Source organism: Phacochoerus africanus, chromosome 9, assembly GCF_016906955.1.
Source record: "Phacochoerus africanus isolate WHEZ1 chromosome 9, ROS_Pafr_v1, whole genome shotgun sequence".
Taxonomy (NCBI): domain Eukaryota; kingdom Metazoa; phylum Chordata; class Mammalia; order Artiodactyla; family Suidae; genus Phacochoerus; species Phacochoerus africanus.
The window spans coordinates 18918781-18932578 of record NC_062552.1 but is presented as its reverse complement, the minus strand read 5'-3'; the positions used below and the strand labels follow the sequence as shown (position 1 = coordinate 18932578).

At 38.4% G+C, this 13798-nt stretch overlaps 1 pseudogene; it reads left to right on the top strand.

The window, feature by feature from the left end:
• Positions 1-13430: 13430 nt before the first annotated feature.
• Positions 13431-13544, top strand: LOC125136958 (uncharacterized; annotated as a pseudogene).
• The last annotated feature ends 254 nt before the right edge of the window (positions 13545-13798 follow it).

Here is a 13798-nt window from a genome sequence, read left to right as displayed (position 1 = left end):
TTTAGGCACTGCTTCCAGCCATAAAAATTTTAACAATTTTAATCTCATGGTCATGACATGGATTTGCAGTTGGATAATTGAGCTTTGCATAAAATATGATTCTGTTTTTCTTTTTTTCTTTTTACATATGGCATATGGAAGTTCCTGGGCTAGGGGTCAAATTAGAGCTGTGGCTGCTGTCTACCCCATAGCCATGGCAACAGCAGATCCCAGCTGCATCTGTGATCTATGCTGCAGCTAGTGGCAATGCTGGATCCTTAACCCACTGAGTGAGGCCAGGAATTGAATTTGCATCTTCACGGACACTTCGTTGGGTTCTTAACCCGTTGAGCCACATCAGGAACTCCATGATTCCAGTTTTGAGCACTTTGCTGTGCATTTTTAGGTTTCAGTGTCATTAACTACAAAATTAGTATTAGGTGTCTGGTGCCTAAGGCAAGTTTGGCATAAATATTTGTGTGATATGGCTTCCTGTGCAGACTTCCATAGTCCTTTTCTCAGTGAGTCCTTTTGAGAGAACCTTTTCTTCTTGATGAATTCTTGGCAGTGCCAGTTCATGCATCTGTAAGAAAAAAAGAGGCCAGACACTCTGTTATTTTTCACACTGCAGGAAACCCTGAGAAGAGCTCAAGCAAAGAAATGGCAGCCTAAAATTAAAGATCCATTTGGTGTGCATGGTGTGTGTTTTTAACATGTGTTTTTTCCTCCCTGCTATCAGTAAACTCAATAGTGTTTGATGAGTGTAATGACTAATAGTGTATCCAATTGTGCAAATATAGAAAGAAAATTTGGAATTAGTGTAAAACAAGATGGTAAAAAAACCATTCATAAATCCAGAGACCATAAATGAAGAAGATGCTGCAACAGTTTGTAAAAGAAGTCACTCTAATGTTTCCAGGTCCCATCTTTTGTGCTACTGCTGAGCTTCCTAATGCTCTGTTTGAGTCTGTCAATACCAGTGTCAACAATAATCCTCGATAGCTCTTTGGGCTCTGGTTTTAGATTTTTTGATTTATCTTCTTTTTTTTTTATATGGGTACTTAGGGTTCAAGTTGGGTGAACAAAGGATGAGGGAACATTCTGAATAGTTAAATCTTTTAATATTGAAATCTTCTGTATGTTCAGCACATTACAGTTTACTAACACTTTTGTGTGCCAGTCTTTCTGTAGGACACAGTGATAGTTTTATTTTTGTTTTTTATGGATGGCAAAATGAAAAATGAGAGAAGTTAGATGAAGTTAAATTATGTTGCAAGAAATAAGACAATGACAATAACAGTAATGACTGTATGTTAACTGGGTGTTTCCTGTGTGTTAGATGTTTTTCTAAGCCCTTAATCTTCGCAACACCCTGGAACAGTGTTGATCAGAAGGAATAGGTGGGAGTTTGGGCACTACAGGCTCAGGGAGAAGGATGTGAAGAGAGCTTTTAAACAAGTAGGCAGATTTTGGGAATGAGAAGAGTTGTTCAAAATGAAGTATGGAGTGATGAAGCTGAAACAAAAGCAGGGCCAGATCATGGAGGGACTCATATGTTTGCCTAGGAGTTTGATTTTATCTTCTTTGGTCTTTTTGCCTTTTCTAGGGCTGCTTCCCGCAGCATATGGAAGTTCCCAGGCTAGGGGTTGATTCGGAGCTGTAGCCACTGGCCTACACCAGAACCACAGCATCGCAGGATCTGAGCTTTGTCTGCAACCTATACCACAGCTCATGGCAATGCTGGATCCTTAACCCACTGAGCAAGGCAAGGAATGGAACCCACAACCTCACGGTTCCTAGTCGGATTCGTTAACCATTGAGCCACGACGGAAACTCCCTGATTTTATCTTCTAACACAGAACAGGCATGTCTTTTTTGTAAAGAGGCAGATAGTAAACATTTTTGGCTTTGTGGGCCACATGGTCTTTGTTGCAATTACCCAGCTTTGCTGGGATAGCACAAATGCAGCCACAGACAATACACAAAATCATGGGTGCAGCTGTGTTCTAATAAAACTTTATTTACAAAAACAGGTGGCAAGTGAGCAGAAATTGGCCAGTGGGCTATTATTTGCTGACTCCTATTCTAGAAAATGGTGAACCACTAAACTTTAAAGGCAAATAAAGCATAAGATGTGTTTTGCTTCTTCCAAAATGTTTTTCTCACCTGATGTCAAGTACAATGATTAAATGAAGGCAAATATCAATTATTTTCCCCACTCTGTCAAGGAAGAATGATTCCATGGGAATAATGGCTAGGGATTTCCCTAGAGATAGTGACTAGGTCCCTGACCTGCTTGGGATAGGCTACTTTATATCTGTTGCTCAGCATTGTACCTAATAGCACCCACTTTTACCCTCACAAGTTTCCCTGTTGGGATGAGTTACGTATGGTCACCTTATTTTAAACCTAAAAGGGGTTCATTTAGAACTTCCATATAGGGATAGGCTTTATCATAATCTTTTGTAGATGGTGTGATGTGATGAGCTGAGAACCCCACCATTTGAAGTGAAATCCTGGCTTTCTCCTTATTAGCTGTATGGTCTTGGGCTAATAGCCCATCTTCTCCAAGTCAAGATGTCTTTTCTTGCAAAGTGGGAATAATAGTCCTTAATATATAATAAGGCCTATGTGAATATAATCTGTTGATGTCTGTAAAGGTTCATGGGGAAGATTATGTGTCAAGTGTTATCCAAGTGGAAGTCAAGTAGAATTGCAAGACGATAGGATTTTGCTTCCAGACAGAAAGGACTTAGCCCTTTCTCAGCAATGATCACTTCTGGGGCCTTGCAGAGAGATCATTGCTTCTCTTTGAGCCGCAGAGCCTCTTTGGGGCTAAGAATACTGCATCTTCAGAACTGCTGTAATTGTTCAAGATGGTATATGTGAACTGTCAAGCACGGTGCCTGGCCCATGGTTAGCACTTAGTAAAAAATACGTTATTATTTTCTGAAAAGTCACATGCCATGTCAGAGCTACTGCTCATCTTGACTTTGACACATGCCTAAGATTGTTTACTTCCATTCACCTCCTGTAGTGTCAAAATTCTATTTTTTTATGCCTCTTTAAGCAGTATCCACTCAGCAGTGTTCTAAAATTGTGATGATGATATTGATGATGATGGGCTGATGATGGCGATAATAGTCAATTTTTAGGTTAAAGGCATCTCTAGATGAAGGATATTTCCTGTGTGGTCTAGTATGGTTAATGCTAACTTCATCTGACTTTGGAGGCTCTGATGCACTTTTGAATCCTTGATTTCTGGGATTATTCTTCAGTCATGGCAGAGTCCTTGTGGTTTTTCTTCAATAAGGAAGGCCAGATGAGATCACAGTCTGAGGAAGCAGGGCTGTGAGCACCATGCTATTTCTTTCCTAATGCTTTGTCTACACCCTTCTATCATGATTGCTTGAAGACCTGGAAATAATTGGTTGAAGCTGTGACTCACTTTTAGCCTTCTATCCGAGTTTGACAAGTATGTTGTTCCAAAATAACATGCACTATAAATGGCTTGAATCTAATAAGTAGTTCTTTTTGGACATGTCCTCCTTCCTTCCTTGAGAGGGAAATTACAACCTTCTAAGAGTCTCCTTCCATTTCTATAGAATGTGGGTGCTAATTTGAAAGCAGTCTCATAAAATGGAAGCAAACAGGCTAATTAGAAATATTTATGGCTCTGTTAGTGAATATACATCTAATTGAAATAACAAGGCGCTCCCTGAAGGGGAAAACATTGCTTTGGTTGTGGGAATAATTAGCTTGTGCTGTTACATTGACAGAGGATAAAACCATTTCTCTCCTGATCAGATCCATTTTTGCATCATACCAAGGTGTCTCAAGAAGGACTCATTAATATTTTTATTATTAAATTTTAATTTTAAAAATCGAAGCTAGACTTGCACATTTCTTATTCCCTTGAGATAATCACTTCCAACTCTTTTAGTTGATTATTTTGGTCCTTACCACAGTATCTCTAAGTAATAGTTTTATATTACTTAAAAAAAATAAGTTCTTTAAAGTTTTTGTCTTTTTATTGAAGTTCCGTACATCTATGTAGATAACAAGAGCCAAGTATTTCTACATTGCCTATTAGCAAAACCAGCATATCCATGGCACACCTTCTATTTCACACCTTCCTAGAGAAAACCACTTTCTGTATTTACTTTCATAATTCTGTTTAGTATGATATTGTACTACTTCTTGACATTTTAGCTTTAAAAGGATCTATTGACTTTGCACAGCAGAGATGAGAATTTAGTTTTCTTTCATATGTATACCAGTCCCATTCTGAACATGGATCCTTCCTATTTTCAATCCTACCAATATAGTTCAATCATAATTTTGGATAAATCAATATTCCGTATTTACATTATCATGACTATAATAAAACTACTTATGCCTGAGCCAAGAAATATACTTTATTTTTGCTACCCTGCATAAAATTAAAAAACAGTTTTAGATTATCTTTTAAAAATACATTTGCTTAATTTTCTTTGGATTTAGTACTAATTCCATCCCAAATATCTATGCTATATATTCTGGTATTCTTTCAGTTTACCTGGCATTGTTTCAATTTGTCTTCTGGAAGAAACCTCTCCTAGAGCTTCCTAGCATGTTGTCCTTTGGATTAATTTCCATTTCTAGTATCATCCAGATATTTTACTTCACCTTCTTTTTCACCTTTGACTTTCTCATGTATTGAATCCTCTGTTTCCTGGATCCAAAGTCTTCCTCTGTATTGATTTATTTCCTCATTTTTGACTGGGTATATGTTCTAGTGGTTTCCTGAGAAAGGTAGAAAACTGCATGAAAGATAAGTAGTTTTATATCTTGCATATCGGAAAATGTCTTTATTTTATTGCTGCACTTAATCAAAAACTCGACAGGTTAGAATTCTTAGTTGGATATGATTTCCTTCAGAACTTTTTAAAAAAATATCTTTATGTTTTTAATTGTTATTTCCCCAACATAATTTTTTTTCGCACTGTACCGCATGGGGATCCAGTTACACATACCTGCATACATACTTTTTTGTCCCATTATCATGCTCTGTCGTAAGTATCTAGATGTAGTTCTTTAGAAAAGTTTTATTATGAAAATTTATGAACATATAAAAAAGCAGAGGTCAGATAAATTCCATATATTCATAAAATAACTACTGGCTTCAACGATTACCAAAATTTGCCTATCTGTTTCATTTATCTCACCCACCTACTTTTTTGTTTGTTTTGCTAAGGTATTTTAAAACAAGTCCCAGGTATTATCTCATTTCCCCTCTAATTGATCCAGAATGAATTTTAAAAATAAAACAAAGAGCATTTCCTTACATAAGTATGATGCTGTTATCACACCTAACAATGCTACCAATAATTTTTTTATATCACACTAAAACGAGTCCATATACAGTTTTCTCTGATTGTCTGTGAATGTCTTTTATAGATGCTTTGTTCAAATCATATTCCCCAAATTTCTACTCAGTGTATTTGGTTGTTATATTTTTGAAATCTCTTTTTATCTCAAGGTATCCTCTTCTCCAATATCCCTACCCTTTCCTCACCCCCAAACCATTGGCTTATCAAGGTAACAAGAATGCCCCATGTTCTGGATTTGGCTGATTGCCTCCTCATAATAAGTTTAACCTGTTTCTCTATTTTTCTTGGAGACCAGAAGGTAGGTTTAAATTCTTTTTTTTTTAATTATATGTATTTTTTATTTTTTGTTATTATTTTCTTTAATAGTTATTTCCTCAATACAATTTTTTTTCTACTGTATAACATGGTGACCCAGTTACACATACATGAACACATTCTATTTTTACACATTATCATGCTCCATCATAAATGACTAGACATAGTTCCCAGTGCTACACAGCAGGATCTCATTGCTAATCCATTGCAAAAGCAATTGTTTGTATCTATTAACCCCAAGCTCCCCAACCACCCCACTCCCTGCCCCTCCCCCTTGGCAACCACAAGCCTATTCTCCAAGTTCATGATTTTTTTTCTGTGAAAGATTCATTTGTACCATATATTAGATTCCAGATTTAAGTGATATCATATGATTTTGTCTTTCTCTTTCTCACTTACTTCACTCAGTAGGAGAGTCTCTAGTTCCATCCGTGTTGCTGCAAATGGCATTATTTTGTTCTTTTTTATGGCTGAATAGTATTCCATTTTGTACATATACCACATCTTCCTAGTCCAATTGTCTGTCGATTGACATTTGGGTTGTTTCCATGTCTTGGCTATTGTGAATAGTGCTGCAATGAACATGTGGGTACATGTGTCTTTATTTATTTATTTATTTTTTACACGTGTCTTTTTCAGGGAAAGTTTTGTCCAGTCTGTCGATGGACATTTGGGTTGTTTCCATGTCTTGGCTATTGTGAATAGTGCTGCAATGAACATGCAGATACATGTGTCTTTTTCAAGGAAAGTTTTGTCCAGATATATCCCCAAGAGTGGGATTGCTAGGTCTACATTTTTAATCCATTCATCTGTTGATTAATACCTGGGTTGTGTATCCACTTTTTTTTTTTTTTTGCCATGCCTGAAGCATGTGGAAATTCTTGGGCCAGGGTCAAACCCATGCCATAGACTTGAACCACAGTAGTGACAATACCAGATTCCTTAACCTGATGAGCCATTAGGTAACTCTTGTGCCCACTTCTTGAGTGTTGTTAATAAAGCTGTTATAAACACTGGGGTACAAATATCCATTTGAGTCCCTGTTTCCAGGGGTTTGTGTGTATGTGTGTGTGTATAAACCTAGGAATGGAATGACTGGGTCATTGGGAAATTCTGTGTTTTGAGCAATAGAGAAAAGTTTTTTAAAATGAAGTTTACCTTTTTCTTATTGGGATACTAAAAGGATGAGATATTGTAAAGTTGTCCTGACAGGCATTCCTTAGCCTTCAGGAACTTTCTTTTTGAATATGTGGCTATTAATGGGTTTTGGTAAAATGGCATTATTTGTAAAAAACAAAAATAACTGTTTCCTTTCTCTTATCTTTGGGACCAACAAGAAGGTCTCCACTGAGTAAGATCTGTCTTAATGACCTTTATTGAAGATCATGAGCAAAGATCCAAGGACACAATCTGGGAGGGGCTGTGATTGTTTCCTGCTCCTACTAGTATTTGTCTTTCATGCCTGGTAACTTACTGCCTTCTTGTTCAGAAGCCCAAGGATGTGCTGGCCACCTGGAAATCATGTGGTGGTATAAGAACTCTTATTTTTTTACTCCTGCATTTTTTGAGCATTATTTTAATTTTCACACTCAAAATTCTGTTGATTTAGTGTGGGAAGCACTGTAATTACTATTCCCTTTGGAACAGAGGCTGACTCTGGCATGATAGCTGCATGATGGCATGGACTGGAGGCTTTATACAGATGCTGCCAAATGTGGCTGATATAATTTAGAGATCACCTTAACTTAGCTGGTATTGGTTTGGAACTGCAGTTGCCAGATAAAATATAGACCTTTGAAAAATATTTATATTTAGGTAAACAATGAATAGGGTTTTTTTTTTTTTTTACTATATGTCCCAGGTATTGTAAGAGACACACTTACACTAAAAAAAATTACTCATTGTTTGTCTGAAATTCACATTTAACTATATATTCTGTATTTTTATTTGCTAAACCTGGCAACCTCCCCCAGAGCACCAAATGCTTAAGAGACCCTTTCTTTTCTTCGGAGCATCATTCAATGTACATATTAGCTGACTGTGGATTTGTGTCCCATGCATGTTGCAGCTGGCTCATGCCTCTCCTGACTCCAGTGCACTGCAGGATACAGGCAGCAAGTGTATCTAATGAACGACCATGGTGGATAACGCTGGCAAGTCAAGAATGCTATTGCCTGTATGTTCTCCGTGGGGCTGGAATGCATACTAGATAGGGAGGTGATTTTCAAACATGGGAAAAGCATGCCTGAATGGAATGTCTCAGCTGAAGACCTGAATAAATAGAGACTGTGCCTGTCTGGACCTTGGATGATTGGGAATCAGGAGAAGAGGATGGATGCTGGGACAAGGGAAGCAGAAGCCAGACAAACCACCTTTTCCACATTTGTGCCCAGAGGGACTATAAGCCCAGGCATTAGGTGATGATCAGCCATTGCCTTTAGTTCTGTTGCTCAGCTCCAAGTCAGAAAGGACTGCTGCCCAAAGTTGAGTCTTTTACATTTACAACTTCTGCCCCCTAGTGAAATTTTCTCTGGCTGTTCTTTTCAGCTCCAAGCTTTCATATACCTGTATCTTGTTCTGTTTTTATATTTTAAAGCTCAATAACTATAGCCACTACAGCTGCTAGGGAAGTTAGGCAAATTTCATTGTGTCCAAATTGGCTTTCAAATGAGGTTTGATAAATTAAATTAGGGTCATCTGTAGAGGAGTGGATGAGAAATAATAATTTGGATCCATGTCATAGTGTCACAGCAGCACAGAGCTCTCTGATTTTTTTTTCTCTCACTCTTTTTCTTTTTTTTCCCCCAGAGGGAAGAATTTTTAAATTCTCTTTTCCCACTTGAGCCACAAGCCAATGTCCAGTATATTACAGGAAAGAGTTACATTTATAAACTAGGGGTGTGCTGTAAAAGGCATTTGGGGGCCTCATCTAGATAGTTTTTCAGCTTATTTTCCTTTTGACAGCTTTAAAGGGCCTTTTTAAATTGCCAGGAGAGTAGATTCATATTTTTATCATTCCACCTGCATAGCATTTTAGACACATTTATATTCCTGAAAGCATAATAATACATAACATTTAGCATTTAATTTATGACTCCTGCCACATCTGGTAAAAAACTCCTTCTGAAGCAATAAATCAACCTCTTCATGTCAAATTGCCATTCATTCTTTGACCTCCTCCATAATTTATGGTTGGTGAGTGCAAAATGGGAGAAGCAGCTTAAATCAAGTGGATTTTAATTAACAATCTTAGAAAATTCAGAAGAATATTTGCAATTTATTCATGAGGGGAGAGGACTTGGTTGCTAGAAAGAAGATAAAAAAAAAAGCAGCTCATTTCCATGGGTACAAATTGAAGTCTATTCTGGGTGCTTCAAAACCACAACATGAAGATTTTTCTCTGCTTTGAGTTGGAAAGACAAAGTGATTCTGATAGAAAAAGCTATCCAAGCTCCTAGGACAGAATCCATTTTCTAAGAGAGATTTTAAGGGAAAAGAGTAGGGGGAGACATGTAACCATCTTCTGCCTATGCAGCCTTTAACAGAGTTGCCTGGCTGCTGACACGGTGCCTTTCATGTCAAACAATTTTATTTCTAAGCTTTTCACAGTGTGTCCTAAGTAGCTTCTATTAGCATTGTCCTGTCCGTTTCCTTGGCAACAGAGCTGGTCAATTTAGACACCATTTAAGAGCTGTGGAAAAAGCAACAGCCAGCAGTGTGATGGGCAAAATTACAGAGAACAAGCTGAACACAATCCTCGCTGGAGGAGATGCATTTTCTTCCAGGGCCCATTTTATTTTAATTAAAATCAAAAAGCTCTTTAAAACAGGACCCTAGATGAAGCACAGGCCAGCGTCATCTACTGTACAGCCATTGCAGCTGAATTCCTTAATGTTATCTCTTAAACCTTAATGGATTGCTTGCACTTTTTCAAATAAACAAGGAGAGAAAACCTGGGGGCAATGTGGTAGCTTTTTGTTATCCATCTTAAGAGTAAATGTAGAATGGAGAGAGACAGCTCTCTTCATATTTGGAGTCATGTTTAATTGGAGCATGAGATCCTTCAGCTGTACGTGCATTGATTCCGGTTTATCTTGTGTGAGAAAATAAACATTTATTTCCGGTTATCTTAGCTAGTCTATTTGCTGTTTATCTCATTTCATTAGTTGTGGTGACTTTATGTAGCCATTTTTTTTCCCAATAACTTTACATGGATCATTTTGAACGTGTGATCAGCTAGAACTTTGAAATTCTTAGGACTGAGTTTTATGTTGGTAGTTGGCTTTGCATTTACCATTGCATTCACAGCTTTTTGTGTATGGGATAGGTTGGAACATAATTTGAGGTAGAGGAGATCTTTTCTTCTGAATTTTTAACATACCCTGTGTATGTTAAAAATTCCTTGTCCTCTGAGATGAAAGTAAGTTAATTTTTATACTGTGTATATTGACAAATAAGGCAAGAGTGATGACTTCTGTAAGGACTTGAAGGTAGCTTTAATATCATTTTTCACTTTAGGAAAGTTGGATGTAAAGTCTGTATTTATGAATAGGGTCTTTCTGGTACTATGGTGAGTGCACTGGGATACTTCAGAGTTTGCATCTTTTAATGCTCTTAAACTAGCCTCCTCTAAATGGAAACGTGTAAGGCATAGAAAGTATCAAAACAGAGACATAAAGCTTGTTGGAGATATCAAGTAGGATTCATGCCGCAATAGAATGCTTAATTTGAAGACTTGTAAAATCTATTCCTACATTGATATTTCATGGTCTTGTCCCTGAAGATGAACAACATATGTGTTTCCCAAAGCAGCCCAGGAATTAGCAGGAGAAAATGACCCCTACATTTTGTTTTCTAGTTATCTGGGAATATGCTTCATGTTTTTCTATAGGGCGTCTCAGGATTTTTTGGGGATGGGGGGTGATACAGAAATGTTCATTTCCAAGCCTTTTGGTTTCCTCTCTTAGCTCGTTAGCAAATATAATAAATGGCTGTGTTTGTGGAAGTTCTTGATCATAAAGTTTCTGAGATTTCTTTGCCTTAAAAAAAAAAATCAATGTGAATCATCCTGAATCAGGCTTCCTGTGATTCAGGCTGGAGCCTTAAAACCGTTCCAGTCAGGATCTCCATGAAAGGGTTACTGGAGCCTTAAAACCATTCCAGTCAGGATCTCCATGGCTAGATAACAAAGAAGCCAATTAATGCTGGTTGTAAAGGGGAACAGCAGGGCCCACCAGTCATTTTCCCATATGGCACACAAGAACAATTAGATACATAGGCTGACATTTCATCTTTGGTATTTACATAATGTATACTGGGGTGATTGATAGGAAAGAGGTACATAGATGTGACAGACTGACAGAGGATAAGGGCAGAAGCCGTCCATCTTTTTCATTATGATAACTATTTTAACGAATAGACCAATGGATTCCTGCAGTCTATTAAATCATTTGACAGTATAAACATCTGGAGAATAGCCCTGGGGATTGGGTTTGTCAGGTGAGGGCCCCTTGGCTGGCAGGGAGGGCTTGTGGGATTCTTCTGGGGCTGCTGATTCTGGGGAGAACCACTAGCTGCCCATCACAGGAGATTCTGCTTTTCTTGACACCAGGGGCTCAGGATGTAGAAAAAATTTCTGCTACTAAGATGGCTTCCAGCCGAGAATACTTTTCTTTCCTTTTACATTCTTTTCAGAATTCTCTCCAATGTCAGATCTCTTAGTTTCCTGAGCTCTGAGCCTGATTCACTGAATAACCTTGAACAAATGACAACCTCTCCTAGCCTCCTGTTTTCTCATCTGTGAAATGAGGATACCTCCAACTCCCAGTTCCTTCTCCTGGTGGAATAACTCTTTTTGAAAAGCATTCTGATCTCCATAGGGAAGGGTATTACATGGCAACACAGAATTATATTTGATTCTGTACCACCCACAAGTTCAATTTGTGTGGTCTCAGCCTGACTCCATAAACAACGTGTGTGTGGGTAATAACACCTGAGAGAGGAAGCCATTTACATTTCAAAGTGAGGAGCGTTAGATACCATTTTTCTCATGCCCTTGTCCCACTGGAACAGGGTTTCTAGCTTTGGGACTATTGGCATTTGGGATGAACAACTCTTTTCTGTCAGGAGCTGTTCTGTGCTTTGCAGAGTCTTTATTAAGTACCAATATCACTTTCCTCTCCTCTCCTGAGTTATGACAAGAAAAAAATTTCTCCAGACATTGCCAGATGTCCTCTGGGGTACAAAACTGCCCAGTTGAGAAGCTCGGTTCTTGAACACGCTTGGATAGTATTTCCCCCGTTTGATATGGGTGATGTGCTTGAATCTGGCCTAGGTTGGTGCTTATTTATATAAACTAGCTGATAGTTCCCAGGGTTTGAAGCAAATGCAAGAAAGCAAAAAAAAAAAAAATCCCATTTTTATATTTGCATACAGATGGTTATATGAGAGTCACCTGGCATTTCCCCTTCTGGATTGCTGCCTCTCATGGTGATAGAATAGACAAGGGATGCTGGCCTCTGAACCTTGAGCTTTTCTAAGGTGAAGATTAGGGGAACCGTTAGGTCGTTTTGAAATCTATAGATTGAAAAGCAGGCACTCAGGCTTGCTGTATGAGATACAGTCTCCTCTACTAATGATGGTACATGTTTTCTTGGAAAAGCTTCCTGCTTCACAGTTGCAACCCATTAGCTGGTTTTGTATCCGACAAGCATATCCATTGATTCTTCGTATATTCAGGGTGTGAGAGAAAAAGCTTCTACTGTGCTGAGCCAGCATAGTCTATAAACATAGGTAATCATTGTAATTAAGTCATAAATTAATCAGGAAGGATGCTGGCCGAAATAAGTGAGGTGAAATACTGCATCTACCACAGGAAGCCAAAGAACAGAAAAGTATTTGGAAATTGGGTTAATTATTTTGTCTTCCACCTGAAAATGCTGCGCATATGTTTTCAAAAGCAAAATTAAATGTTATTGCAAGAGGATCCCTTTTTTGAAAGAAGTCAAGTATTTAAGAATTTTGAATCCTTTTTTTCTTTCTCAAAGAAACTTCCACTCACAAACCTGTGTGCACTGAATGCTATTTTCTGTAGTGTAATTTATCAGATACCTTACCCAACTGGTATTTAACTGATAGCTTCACCTTTGTAGGAAACAGATGTGAAATCAGGTGATTAAAAAAATTCTCTTGGCAATCAGAAGAGATCTCCAAAAGACCCATATATCTTTATGTTTGTATGTTAATTGATCAGTTAAGTCAGATTTCTTTACCTTCAATGGTGATCAGCTCTCAGGGAAGAGGAAACCCAGGTCTGGAAGCAGCCCCATGTTGTCTAGGCTGAGAGTCTAAAGTCTCAGCATCAGAAGTGTGGTCTAGATGGGGAATGTAGGCAGCAGGTGGGCCTATGCTCTTGGCCCTTTGGACTCTGTGGCTTCTAGGGGGAGGGGCAGTGTTGGCAGAGGGACAGAATAAATCCCTTTGAAGGACAAAGCCCAGAGGAGGGACCCTTTTGCCTACTTGTTTTAACAATCAACCCAGCACCAGAATCTGCTTGAAGTGAAGACATATAGCTGGCATGAGTTAAATGCATGAACATACACGAACCACTGAGAAGATTGCTGACTCATGTGGGCACTTTATAGGTGTTGGCTATGTATACGCTTATTAGTGTTGGGAAAGCCAAACCAAGTTTTGGCTCGTAGTATATTTTGGATACACGTAAAAAAAAAAAAAACAGAGATTGTTCGAAAAAAAGAAGATTTTTTGAAAAAATTTCCACCCCTAGGGGCCTGGTGTGCAGTGGCTGCAATAGCAGTCTCCTTGGTAGATGCAGCCTGGTGCCTTTATGGGTTGCCCTAAGGGACCTTGGTGACAGTGCTTTCCAGTGGACATTCATGTCTAGTATGATGTCCCCAACTTAGGTTTCAGACAGGAATGCCCAGTACCTTTGGAGAGCTCCAGGGCACAGTGACCATGACGTAATGTCCATTCACAGCTATCTGCAGTACAAGGGTCATGTGATTGAAGGGCCAAGTTCAAGTTCTTTGGCCCCCAGAAGATCCACATCTCCAAGAAATAGGGATTTACTGAGTTTAATGTGGATGGATTTGAAAACATGGTGGCCGAAGAGT